The sequence below is a fragment of the Urocitellus parryii genome, chromosome 4, assembly GCF_045843805.1.
Source record: "Urocitellus parryii isolate mUroPar1 chromosome 4, mUroPar1.hap1, whole genome shotgun sequence".
In the NCBI taxonomy this organism is placed as follows: Eukaryota; Metazoa; Chordata; class Mammalia; order Rodentia; family Sciuridae; genus Urocitellus; species Urocitellus parryii.
This window is the reverse complement of record NC_135534.1, coordinates 111,772,476-111,786,053: the sequence shown is the minus strand read 5'-3', so window position 1 is coordinate 111,786,053 and position 13,578 is coordinate 111,772,476.

The following is a 13,578-nucleotide window of genomic DNA, read 5'->3' as shown; positions in this document are numbered from 1 at the left end:
AAAGAAACCAGATTCAAAAGGCCACACACATTTAAATCCTTTAAAATAGAACATTCAAAATAGGGATGTCCCATAAGAGACAGAAAGCAGGTTAGTGGTTGCCAGGGATTAAAGGTAGGAGGAAATAGTGAATGACTGCTTGATATATATATAGGGTTTCTTTTTGGATGTGGTTGAATGCCCTGGAAGTCAGTAGCACTGATGGTTGTATAGTATTATGAATTTACTAAAAGCTTCTGTATATAATCTTTAAAACGGTCAAATGGTTAATTTTATGTGAAGTTTATCTTAATAAGAATAAAAATAAAAACAAATAAGAAAAAAATTGCTCTAATAATTCTGAAACACATTTGAAATAAAGCCTCCATGGCAACTATCTGTAGTTACATCACTTCACAGGAAATTTCCTAGGTGTTGCATCATCCAGACAAGAATTCTCCAAGGTTTTTAGAGAAAAGTTAACTTTTAATTAATCCCTAAGGTGTATCGTTTGCTCTTGAGTTTCAAGGAGATTCTTCCTTATGGGACTTATTTGAAGTTTTTCATAATGAATTGTTTTTTACATTTGTAACTTTTATGCAATGGGAGAGAGAGAGAGCAGGGATTAGGATTTATTAATTGCTCTGAAGGATATGTCAACATTCTGAGTTAAAAATTCTGTAAATGAGACAGTGTTACCACTGAGCCTTGGGTTGAATATGAGCCACAGAAAAAGATAATCAATCCTAATAAGTGTGTGTATATACTAATAAGCATAAACACTTTCTGAAAAGGACATGGCCTTTGCCTTTTGTATTATGATTCCATTTTTCTGCAAGAAGAGAAGCTGCAGCTCAACTCTATTAAAAAATATATAGCCCATGTGCTAACTGAGATTTGAATTTCCCCAAGGAGAGATTAATTGCTTTGGCTAAAATACTGCTCATTTTTTCTTGTTTTTCTGAAATAAGTAAATAAACTCTTTTCTATTTAAAGTGTTCTATTACCTATAACTGCATGGAATCAGAAGGGATAACAAAAATTGTGGACAAGAACAGTGCTTTCTCAGCATTCTTTTGGTGGTGATGTTTTCTATTCTTGGATTTTTCTCCTTACAACTATAATGGATCTGTGTATTAGACTAAGGTTCTATTCTTATGGTGTGTGAGGCTGGATGAGACACACCACTATGTTTTCCTTGTAATCTAGTCATAATGAGAATATATTGCTTAACTGATATTTATTCATGAGTAGAGATGAAATTATCAGCTATTTTCTTTTTTATCTGTGGACTGTGTCTTTGATTTTGTTTGAAAATTGCTTAATGATAGAGACAGAAGATGTTGGAGTAGAGGGAAGCTGCATCCCAATCTGTGCCATGGCATGGGAACAAAGCAGCAGGCACACAGCTTCTCAATTAGGTGAATGAAAAAGGGATTTCACTAAAATTTAATATTGGATATTCAAAGTGGCTTAGGGACTCAGAAATTTGTGTAAAAGAAAGAAGAAAGAATACATTGGACCTGACCTGGTGGCTCCACGGGTATTGCTGGTATGGATTCACCACAGACAGAGGGAGGGGGCACATAGTGTTGGTAAGAAGAAACCTGAGATAAAAAAATGCAACTAATCTTAGCTGATCCAGAGGCTGCACTGAGTGCTGGTGCTTGAAAAGTGCACTCTGTATCTCTACTGGCCATGGAGAGCTGAAGCGGGGAGCCATTTTGAGGTGAGTGTGCAGCTGCAGCAACTGAAGATTGAACTGAATGAACTAGGAGATCAGAATACCAAACCAAGCCACACACTCAGTCACATATCCTGGGCAGGTGCCTATTGAGTGACCTAGGCTGGGCCCAACAAAATGTGAGTGAAACAGCAATGGAGTAGATTATACGCAAGGAAGTTTGAGTTGGAAGGGTGAAGGGGGGCCTGTCTCACTTCTCCTTTACATCTGGTGGCTCACATGATCAGCTAAACAGGGCCAGGAACCTGAGGAGTGGGGGATACACTTAGCAACTAAGCCCAGGAAGTCTGTGCTCCTGGGCAGCAGTGAGTGGAGAATCTGCCAACCTACCCCACAACTGGATTTCCTTGGAGGGTCCTGAGAACCAGAGGTGTAGAAGAGCTGCTGTCTATCCCTAGGGGCAGGTCATCTAGTTTCTCCAAAGAAGGTACCACCCAACAAAGCCCTTAAGGCCTGATTAGACCTCACCTCTGACTGCAAGAGCTCCCCTCAGAATGCTGCAGAATGCTGCAGTTTTGTCCATTTGGACCAGATCAGTGTACCCGAGCAGTGTACAAAATGCCAACTGACATATGTCATAACCCATCTCATCTCATACTGATGAGAAGGGAAGCTGAGTCTTATAACAAACAGCTTTAGCTGCTCCATATGGCAGCTCAGAGAGCAACACAAAACCAGAAAGTGGTTAAAAACCCCACCCCTTGCTCTATCAGTACATAGCTCAAGAGGAAATGGAAAGACTATTGGAGATAGGCAGTAACCACCCAATCTGCTCAATTATTTTGCCTCATTGGAGGTCAAGATTTTGGATTTAAAAATTTTAAAATAATTTTTTAAATTTAGATTAACTTAAAATTTGCATGTGTATGTGTGTGTTTATGCATGTGCTGTGAATTCTGGCTGTACGGGTTGGTTCTTTTTTTTTATTGATTGTTCAAAACATTACAGAGCTCATGGTATATCATCTTTCATACATTTGACTCAGTTGGGTTTTGAACTCCCATTTTTACCCCAAATACAGATTGCAGAATCACATCTGTTACATACTCACATTTTTACATAATGGCATATTAGTGACTGTTGTATTTTCTACCTTTCCTATCCCCTACTATCCCCCCTCCCCTCCCCTACCCTCCTATCTTCCCTCTCTACCTCCTCTGCTGTTGTTCAATTCTCTCCCCCTTTTTTCCCTCCCCCTTGCCCCTCATAACCTCTTATAATTTTGTGTATCATTGAAGGTCTCCTACCATTTCCATATGCTTTCCCTTCTCTCTCCCTTTCTTTCCCCCCATTTGTCTTTGTTTACTGTTAGTCTTTTCCTCATGCTCTTCCTTCCTGTTCTGTTCTTAGTTGCTCTCTTTATATCAAAGAAGACATTTGGCATTTGTTTTTTAGGGCTTGGCTAGCTTCACTTAGCATAATCTGTTCTAATGCCATCCATTTCCCTGCAAATTCTATGATTTTGTTATTTTTTAGTGCTGCATAATACTCCATTGTGTATAGATGCCACATTTTTTTTATCCATTCATCTATTGAAGGGCATCTAGGTTGGTTCCACAGTCTAGCTATTGTGAATTGTGCCGATATGATCATTGATGTGGCCGTATCCCTATAGTGGGCTCTTTTAAGGTCCTCAGGGAATAGTCCGAGAAGGGCAATAGCTGGGTCAAATGGTGGGTCCATTCCCAGCTTTCCCAGGAATCTCCATACTGCTTTCCAAATTGGCCTCACCATTTTGCAATCCCACCAGCAGTGTACAAGTGTACCCTTTTCCCCACATCCTCACCAACACTTATTGTTGTTTGACTTTATAATGGCTGCCAATCTTACTGGAGTGAGATGGTATCTTAGGGTGGTTTTGATTTGCATTTCTCTGATTGCTAGAGATGGTGAGCATTTTTTCATGTACTTGTTGATTGATTGTATGTCCTCCTCTGAGAAGTGTCTGTTCAGGTCCTTGGCCCATTTGTTGATTGGGTTATTTGTTATCTTATTGTTTAATTTTTTGAGTTCTTTGTACATTCTGGATATTAGGGCTCTATCTGAAGTGTGAGGGGTAAAAATTTGTTCCCAGGATGTAGGCTCTCTATTTACCTCTTTTATTATTTCTCTTGCTGAGAAAAAACTTTTTAGTTTGAGTAACTTTTTAGTTTTAGTTTATTCTTGTTATTAACTCTTGGGCTATGGGCGTCCTATTAAGGAATTTGGAGCCCGACCCCACAGTATGTAGGTCGGAGCCAACTTTTTCTTCTATCAGACGCAGTGTCTCTGATTTGATATCTAGCTCCTTGATCCATTTTGAGTTAACTTTTATGCATGGCGAGAGAAAGGGATTCAGTTTCATTTTATTGCATATGGATTTCCAATTTTCCCAGCACCATTTGTTGAAGATGCTATCCTTCCTCCATTGCATGCTTTTAGCCCCTTTATCAAATATAAGAAAGTTGTACTTTTGTGGATTGGTTTCTGAGTCCTCTATTCTGTACCATTGGTCCACCCGCCTGTTTTGGTACCAGTACCACGCTTTTTTTGTTAGTATTGCTTTCTAGTACAGTTTGAACTCTGGTATCGCTATACCTCCAGATTCACACTTCCTGCTTAGAATTGCTTTTGCTATTCTGGGTCTTTTGTTTTTCCATATGAATTTCATGATTGCTTTATCTATTTCTACAAGAAATGCCATTGGGATTTTGATTGGCATCGCATTAAACCTGTAGAGAACTTTGGGTAATATCGCCATTTTGATGATGTTAGTTCTGCCTATCCATGAACAGGGTACATTTTTCCATCTTCTGAGATCTTCTTCTATCTCTCTCTTTAGGGTTCTGTAGTTTTCATTGTATAAATCTTTCACCTCTTTTGTTAGGTTGATTCCCAAGTATCTTATTTTCTTTGAGGATATTGTGAATGGAGTGGTTTTTCTTATTTCCATTTCAGAGGTTTTGTTGCTGATATACAGGAATGCCTTTGATTTATGCGTGTTGATTTTATAACCTGCCACTTGCTGAATTCATTTATTAACTCTAGCAGCTTCTTTGTAGACCCTTTTGGGTCTGTTAAGTATATTATCATGTCATCCGCAAATAGCGATAATTTAATTTCTTCTTTTCCTATTTTTATGCCTTTAATTTCTTTTGTCTGTCTAATTGCTCTGGCTAGTACTTTGAGAACTAAATTGAATAGAAGTGGTGATAGAGGGCATCCCTGTCTTGTTCCAGATTTTAAAGGGAATGCCTTCAGTTTTTCTCCATTTAGGATGATGCTAGCCTGAGGTTTAGCATATATAGCTTTTACCATGTTGATGTAAGTTCCTGTTATCCCTAGTTTTTCTAGTGTTTTGAACATAAAGGGATGCTGGACTTTGTCAAATGCTTTTTCTGCATATGGTTCTTGTCTTTAAGTCTATTGATGTGGTGAATAGCATTTATTGATTTCCGTATATTGAACCAGCCTTGCATCCCAGGGATGAATCCTACTTGATCATGGTGCACAATTTTTTTTTGATATGTTTTTGTATTCGATTCGCCAGAATTTTATTGAGAATTTTTGCATCCAAGTTCATTAGAGATATTGGTCTGTAGTTTTCTTTCTTTGAAGTGTCTTTGTCTGGTTTTGGGATCAGAGTGATGTTGGCCTCATAGAATGAATTTGGAAGAACTCCTTCTTTTTCTATTTCTTGAAATAGCTTGAAAAGTATTGGTATTAATTCTTCTTTGAAGGTTTTGTAGAACTCCGCTGTATACCCATCCGGTCCAGGGCTTTTCTTGGTTGGTAGTTTTTTTTTTTTTTTTTATTGTTGGTCATTCAAAACATTACATAGTTCCTCATACATCATATTTCACAGTTTGATTCAAATGAGTTATGAACTCCCAATTTTATCCCGTATACAGATTGCTGTATCACATCAGTTACCCTTCCATTGATTGACATATTGCCTTTCTAGTGTCTGATGTATTCTGCTGTCTGTATTATTCTCTACTATCCCCCCTCCCCTCCCCTCCCCTCCCCTTTTCTCTCTCTACCCCTTCTACTGTAAATCACTTCTTCCATTTGAATTATCTTGTCTTACCCCTCCTTTCCTCTTATATGTCATTTTGTATAACCCTGAGGATCGCCTTCCATTTCCATGCGATTCCCCTTCTCGTTTCCTTTCCCTCCCACCTCTCAACCCTGTTAATGAAAATCTTCGTCTCAAGCTCTTCGTCCCTACCCTGTCCTTGTTTCCTCCCCTTATATCAGAGGAGTCATTTGGTATTTGTTTTTTAAAGATTGACTAGCTTCACTTAGCATAATCTGCTCTAATGCCATCCATTTCCCTCCAAATTCTATGATTTTATCATTTTTAAATGCAGAGTAATACTCCATTGTGTATAAATGCCACATTTTTTTAATCCATTCATCTATTGAAGGGCATCTAGGCTGATTCCACAATCTTGCTATCGTGAATTGTGCTGCTATGAACATCGATGTAGCAGTGTCCCTGTAGCATGCTCTTATTAGGTCTTTAGGGAATAGACCGAGAAGGGGAATAGCTGGATCAAATGGTGGTTCCATTCCCAGCTTTCCAAGAAATCTCCATACTGCTTTCCAAATTGGCTGCACCAATTTGCAGTCCCACCAGCAATGAACAAGAGTGCCCTTTTCCCCACATCCTCTCCAGCACTTATTGTTGTTTGACTTCCTAATGGCTGCCAATCTTACTGGAGTGAGATGGTATCTTAGGGTAGTTTTGATTTGCATTTCTCTGACTGCTAGCGATGGTGAGCATTTTTTCATGTACTTATTGATTGATTGTATGTCCTCTTCTGAGAAGTGTCTGTTCAGGTCCTTTGCCCATTTATTGATTGGGTTACTTGTTGTCTTATTGTCTAATTTTTTGAGTTCTTTGTATATTCTGGTTATTAGGGCTCTATCTGAAGTGTGTGGAGTAAAGATTTGTTCCCAGGATGTAGGCTCCCTGTTTATCTCTCTTATTGTTTCTTTTGCTGAGAAAAAACTTTTTAGTTTGAGTAAGTCCCATTTGTTGATTCTAGTTGTTAACTCTTGCGCTATGGGTGTCCTATTGAGGAATTTGGAGCCTGCTCCCACAGTATGTAGATCATAACCAACTTTTTCTTCTATCAGATGCCGTGTCTCTGATTTAATATCAAGCTCCTTGATCCATTTTGAGTTAACTTTTGTGCAAGGCGAGAGATAGGGATTCAGATTCATTTTGATGCAAATGGATTTCCAGTTTTCCCAGCACCATTTGTTGAAGATGCTATCCTTCCTCCATTGCATGCTTTTAGCCCCTTTATCAAATATAAGATAGTTGTAGTTTTGTGGATTGGTTACTGTGTCCTCTATTCTATACCATTGGTCCACCCGCCTGTTTTGGTACCAGTACCATGCTGTTTTCGTTACTATTGCTCTGTAGTATAGTTTGAAGTCTGGTATCGCTATACCGCCTGATTCACACTTCCTGCTTAGTATTGTTTTTGCTATTCTGGGTCTTTTATTATTCCATATGAATTTCATGATTCTTTTATCTATTTCTACAAGAAATGCAGCTGGGATTTTGATTGGCATTGCATTGAACTTATAGAGAACTTTTGGTAATATCGCCATTTTGATGATGTTGGATCTGCCTATCCATGAGCAGGGTATATTTTTCCATCTTCTAAGGTCTTCTTCTATGTCTTTCTTTAGGGTTTTGTAATTTTCATTGTATAAATCTTTCACCTCTTTTGTTAGGTTGATTCCCAAGTATTTTATTTTTTGGGGGGATATTGTGAATGGAGTAGTTGTCCTCATTTCCGTTTCAGAGGATTTGTCGCTGATATACAGGAATGCCTTTGATTTATGCGTGTTGATTTTATATCCTGCCACTTTGCTGAATTCATTTATTAGCTCTAATAGCTTCTCTGTAGACCCTTTTGGGTCTGCTAGGTATAGAATCATATCATCTGCAAATAGTGATAATTTAAGTTCTTCTTTTCCAATTTTTATCCCTTTAATTTCTTTCGTCTGTCTAATTGCTCTTGCCAGTGTTTCGAGGACTATGTTGAACAGAAGTGGTGAGAGAGGGCATCCCTGTCTTGTACCAGATCTTAGAGGGAATGCCTTCAATTTTTCTCCATTCAGAATGATGCTGGCCTGTGGCTTATCATATATTGCTTTTACAATGTTGAGGTATGATCCTGTTATCCCTAATTTTTCTAGAGTTTTGAACATAAAGGGATGCTGTACTTTGTCGAATGCTTTTTCTGCGTCTATCGAGACTATCATATGGTTCTTATTTTTTAGTCTATTGATGTGGTGGATAACATTTATTGATTTCCGTATATTGAACCAGCCTTGCATCCCATGGATGAATCCTACTTGATCATGGTGTATAATTTTTTTGATATGTATTTGAATCCGGTTCGCCAGAATTTTATTGAGAATTTTTGCGTCAAGGTTCATTAGAGATATTGGTCTGTAGTTTTCTTTCTTTGAAGTGTCTTTGTCTGGTTTCGGAATCAGGGTGATGTTGGCCTCGTAGAATGAATTTGGAAGTTCTCCCTCTTTTTCTATTTCCTGAAATAGCTTGAAAAGTATTGGTGTTAGTTCCTCTTTAAAGGTTTTGTAAAACTCTGCTGTATACCCATCCGGTCCTGGGCTTTTCTTAGTTGGTAGTCTTTTGATGGTTTCTTCTATTTCTTCTATTGTTATTGGTCTGTTTAGGTTGTCTATATCCTCCTGGTTCAATCTGGGCAGATCGTAAGACTTAAGGAATTTATCTATGCCTTCACTATCTTCTATTTTATTGGAGTATAAGGCTTCAAAATAGTCTCTGATTATCTTCTGTATTTCTGAAGTGTCTGTTGTGATATTGCCTTTTTCATCCCGTATGCTAGTAATCTGGGTTCTCTCTCTTCTTCTCTTCGTTAGCATGGCTAAGGGTCTGTCAATTTTATTTATTTTTTCAAAGAACCAGCTTTTAGTTTTGTCAATTTTTTCAATTGTTTCTTTTGTTTCAATTTCATTAATTTCAGCTCTGATTTTGATTATTTCTTGCCTTCTACTTCTTTTGCTGTTGTTTTGCTCCTCTTTTTCTAGGATTTTGAGATGGAGTATGAGATCATTTATTTGTTGGTTTTTTCTTTTTTTGAGGAATGAACTCCAAGCAATGAATTTTCCTCTTAGGACTGCTTTCAATGTGTCCCATAGATTCCGATATGTTGTGTCCGTGTTTTCATTTAACTCTAGGAATTTTTTAATTTCCTCCTTGATGTCTTCAATAACCCATATGTCACTCAGCAACCTGTTGTTCATTCTCCAAGTGATGCTTGATTTTTCCTTTCTTCTTTTATCATTGATTTTCAGTTTCATTCCATTATGATCAGATAAGATGCATGGTATTATCTCTACCCCTTTATATTGTCTAAGAGTTGCCCTGTGACATAATATATGGTCTATTTTTGAGAAGGTTCCATGTGCTGCTGAAAAAAAAGTGTAACTACTTGATGTTGGGTGGTAAAGTCTATATATGTCAATTAAGTCTAGGTTATTAATTGTGTTGTTGAGTTCTATAGTTTCCTTGTTTAACTTTTGTTTGGAAGATCTGTCCAGTGGTGAGAGAGGTGTGTTGAAGTCTCCCATGATGATTGTATGGTGGTCTATCAGACTCTTGAACTTGAGAAGAGTTTGCTGGATGAACACCGCTGCACCATTATTTGGGGCATATATATTTATGATTGTTATGTCTTGTTGGTTTATGGTTCCCTTGAGCAGTATGAAGTGTCCTTCTTTATCCCTTTTGATTAGCTTTGGCTTGAAATCTATTTTATTAGATATGAGTATGGACACGCCTGCTTGTTTCCGCTGTCCATATGAGTGGTATGATTTTTCCCAACCTTTCACCTTCAGTCTATGGATATCTTTTTCTATCAGATGCGTCTCCTGTAGACAGCATATTGTTGGGTCTTGTTTTGTGATCCATTCTACTAGCCTGTGTCTCTTAATTGGTGAGTTTAAGCCATTGACATTTAGGGTTATTATTGAGATATGGTTTGTACTTCTATCCATATTTGTTTGTTAATGTTACTAAACCTGATTTGTTATCCTCTTTGACTACTTTCCCCCCTTTACTGTCCTACCTCCCATTGTTGGTTTTCAATGTTATTTTCCATTTCCTCTTCCTGCAATGTTTTGCCAAGGATTTTTTGAAGAGATGGTTTTCTAGCTGCGAATTCTTTTAACTTTTGTTTATCATGGAAGGTTTTAATTTCATCTTCTAACCTGAAGCTTAATTTTGCCGGATACACGATTCTTGGTTGGAACCCATTTTCTTTCAGTGTTTGAAATATGTTATTCCAGGATCTTCTAGCTTTCAGAGTCTGTGTTGAGAGATCAGCTGTTATCCTGATTGGTTTACCCCTAAATGTAATCTGCTTCCTTTCCCTTGTAGCTTTTAAAATTCTTTCCTTATTCTGTATGTTGGACATCTTCACTATAATGTGTCTAGGTGTGGATCTCTTATGGTTTTGTACATTCGGCGTCCTGTAGGCTTCTAGGATTTGGGATTCTGTCTCATTCTTCAAGTCTGGGAAGTTTTCTCGTATTATTTCATTGAATAGGCTGTGTATTCCTCTGGTTTGGAGCTCTGTGCCTTCCTGTATCTTAAATTTGGTCTTTTGATATTGTCCCATATTTCTTGGATGTTCTGTTCATGGTTTCTTAGCAGACTTGCTGAGCTGTCTATGTTCTTTTCCAGTTGAAATACTTTGTCTTCATTGTCTGATGTTCTCTCTTCTAAGTGATCTACTCTGCTGGTAGTATTCTCAATTGAGTTTTTAAGTTGGTTTATTTTTTCCTGCAATTCTAGTATTTCTATTTGTTTGTTTTTTATTTCCTCTATCTCCCTGTGAAATTGATCTTTTACTTCCTGGATTTGTTTGTCAATGTGATCTTTCATTATCTGATTTTGCTGTCTCATGTCTTCCTTGAGACTCCAGATCATCTGAAGCATGTATATCCTGATCTCTCTATCTGACATTCCATCTGTTGCACCTATTACCTCTTCTAAAGTTGAGTTGACCTGCATTGCCTGTGGTCCTTTCTTTCCTTGTCTTTTCATACTGCTGGCGTTTCTTTCTGCTTGGTGAAACTGTTGTGTTTTGAAATTTTCCCTCTATTTATTTATATTGCTCTTGTATAGTTGAATAATCACCCTTGCAGGGCATGTAGTGGCTGTGATCCTCCTCCAATTGGTGTGATCCGTCTACCACGCTGGGAGGCCCTAGGTCTGCTCTGCTGGTCGGTCAAAGGTCCGCCTACCCAGCAGGTACGAGGGGCACCTCTATCACTCCGCAGGTTGCTGGGCCTAACCTCCCGATGGGTCAAAGGTTCCCCTAGCTTGCAGGGGGTTGCTCCCGGAGCGAGAGCTAGGCCTCCCGGGGGAGCCCGGATGGTGGAGGCCGACTGCCGGTTCAGGCGGGGTGGGCCAAGCCGCACTGGGTGCCGGCGGCTTGCAAACGCGGCTGGTATCAGCAGGACTTAACTCCTGCACCCGCTGCGGGGGCACCTTTATCGCCGAGTAGCTGCGGTCGCGTGGTTGGGACCCGGGCGGGTGGGGCCGCTTCTCCCAGGGCGAGAGCTGGGCCTCCCGGGGGAGCCCGGATGGCGGAGGACTGCCGGTTCAGGCGGGGCGGGCCAAGCCGCTCCGGGATCCCGCGGGTTGCAAAGGTGGCTGGCGTCTGCAGGATTTAACTTCTGCACCCGCCGCCGGTTCGGGCGGGGCGGGCCAAGCCGCTCAGGGTTCCCGCGAGTTGCAAAGGTGGCTGGCGTCTGCAGGACTTAACTTCTGCACCCACCACGAGGGCACCTTTATTGCCGAGTAGCTGTGGCTGCCTGGTTAGGAACCGGGCGGGTGGGGCCGCTTTTCCCTGGGCGACAGCTAGGCCTCCCGGGGGAGCCCGTATGGTGGAGGACTGCCGGTTCGGGCGGGGCTGGCCAAGCCGCTCAGGGATCCCGCGGGTTGCAAAGGCGGTTGGCGTCTGCAGGACTTAACTTCTGCACCCGCCACGTGGGCACCTTTATTGCCGAGTAGCTGTGGCTGCCTGGTTAGGAACCGGGCGGGTGGGGCCGCTTTTCCCAGGGCGAGAGTTAGGCCTCCCGGGGGAGCCTGTATGTCGGAGGACTGCCGGTTCCGGCGGGGCGGGCCAAGCCACTCAGGGATCCCGCGGGTTGCAAAGGTGGCTGGCGTCTGCAGGACTTAACTTCTGCACCCACCACGAGGGCACCTTTATCTCCAAGTAGCTGAGGCCACCTGGTTAGAAACTGGGCGGGTGGGGCCGCTTCTCCCGGGGCGAAAGCTAGGCCTCCCGGGGGAGCCCGTATGGCGGAGGACTGCCGGTTCGGGCGGGGCGGGCCAAGCCGCCCAGGGATCCCGCGGGTTGCAAAGGTGGCTGGCGTCTGCAGGACTTAACTTCTGCACCCGCCACGTGGGCACCTTTATTGCCGAGTAGCTGTGGCTGCCTGGTTAGGAACCGGGCGGGTGGGGCCGCTTTTCCCAGGGCGAGAGCTAGGCCTCCCGGGGGAGCCTGTATGTCGGAGGACTGCCGGTTCCGGCGGGGCGGGCCAAGCCACTCAGGGATCCCGCGGGTTGCAAAGGTGGCTGGCGTCTGCAGGACTTAACTTCTGCACCCACCACGAGGGCACCTTTATCTCCAAGTAGCTGAGGCCACCTGGTTAGAAACCGGGCGGGTGGGGCCGCTTCTCCCGGGGCGAGAGCTAGGCCTCCCGGGGGAGCCCGTATGGCGGAGGACTGCCGGTTCGGGCGGGGCGGGCCAAGCCGCCCAGGGATCCCGCGGGTTGCAAAGGCGGTTGGCGTCCGCAGGACTTAACTTCTGCACCCGCCGGTTCGGGCGGGGCGGGCTAAGCCGCTCAGGGTTCCCGCGGGTTGCAAAGGCGGCTGGCGTCTACAGGACTTAACTTCTGCACCCGCCACGTGGGCACCTTTATTGCCGAGTAGCTGTGGCTGCCTGGTTAGGAACCGGGCGGGTGGGGCCGCTTCTCCCAGGGCGAGAGCTAGGCCTCCCGGGGGAGCCCGTATGGCGGAGGACTGCCGGTTCGGGCGGGGCGGGCCAAGCCACTCAGGGTTCCCGGGGGTTGCAAAGGTGGCTGGCGTCTACAGGACTTAACTTCTGCACCCGCCACGTGGGCACCTTTATTGCTGAGTAGCTGTGGCTGCCAGGTTAGGAAGCGGGCGGGTGGGGCCGCTTCTCCCAGGGCGAGAGCTAGGCCTCCAGGGGGAGCCGCCTGCCGGAGCGGCTGATGGTTGGGGGACTAGACCTCTGTGCCCGCGTGGCCTTCCAAGATCCACTTCTCTGGGGCAACCTGTCACTTCGAGTAAACCTACCAGTTCACGGCAGCTCTCCTCTTAAGGAAGTTATGGTAGAAGTTCCTCCGTAGCTAGGCTGCAGCTGTTTCGATGAGTCTTTCATATCCCGTTAAAGTGGAGACGTTGGAGACGCTGCTTCCTCGCCGGCCGCCATGTTGGATCTCCGGTTGGTAGTCTTTTGATGGCTTCTTCTATTTCTTCCTTTGTTATTGGTCTTTTTAAATTGTGTGTGTCTTCCTGTCTCAATCTGGGCAGATCATATGCCTTAAGAAATTTATCGATATCTTCACTATCTTCTATTTTATTGGAATATAGGGTTTCAAAGTACTTTCTAATTATCTTCTGTATTTCTGTAGTGTCTGTTGTGATATTGCCTTTTTCATCCCGTATGTTAGTAATTTGAGTTTTCTCTCTTCTTCTCTTCGTTAGCATGGCTAAGGGCCTGTCTATCTTATTTATTTTTTCTAAGAACCAACTTTTAGTTTTATCA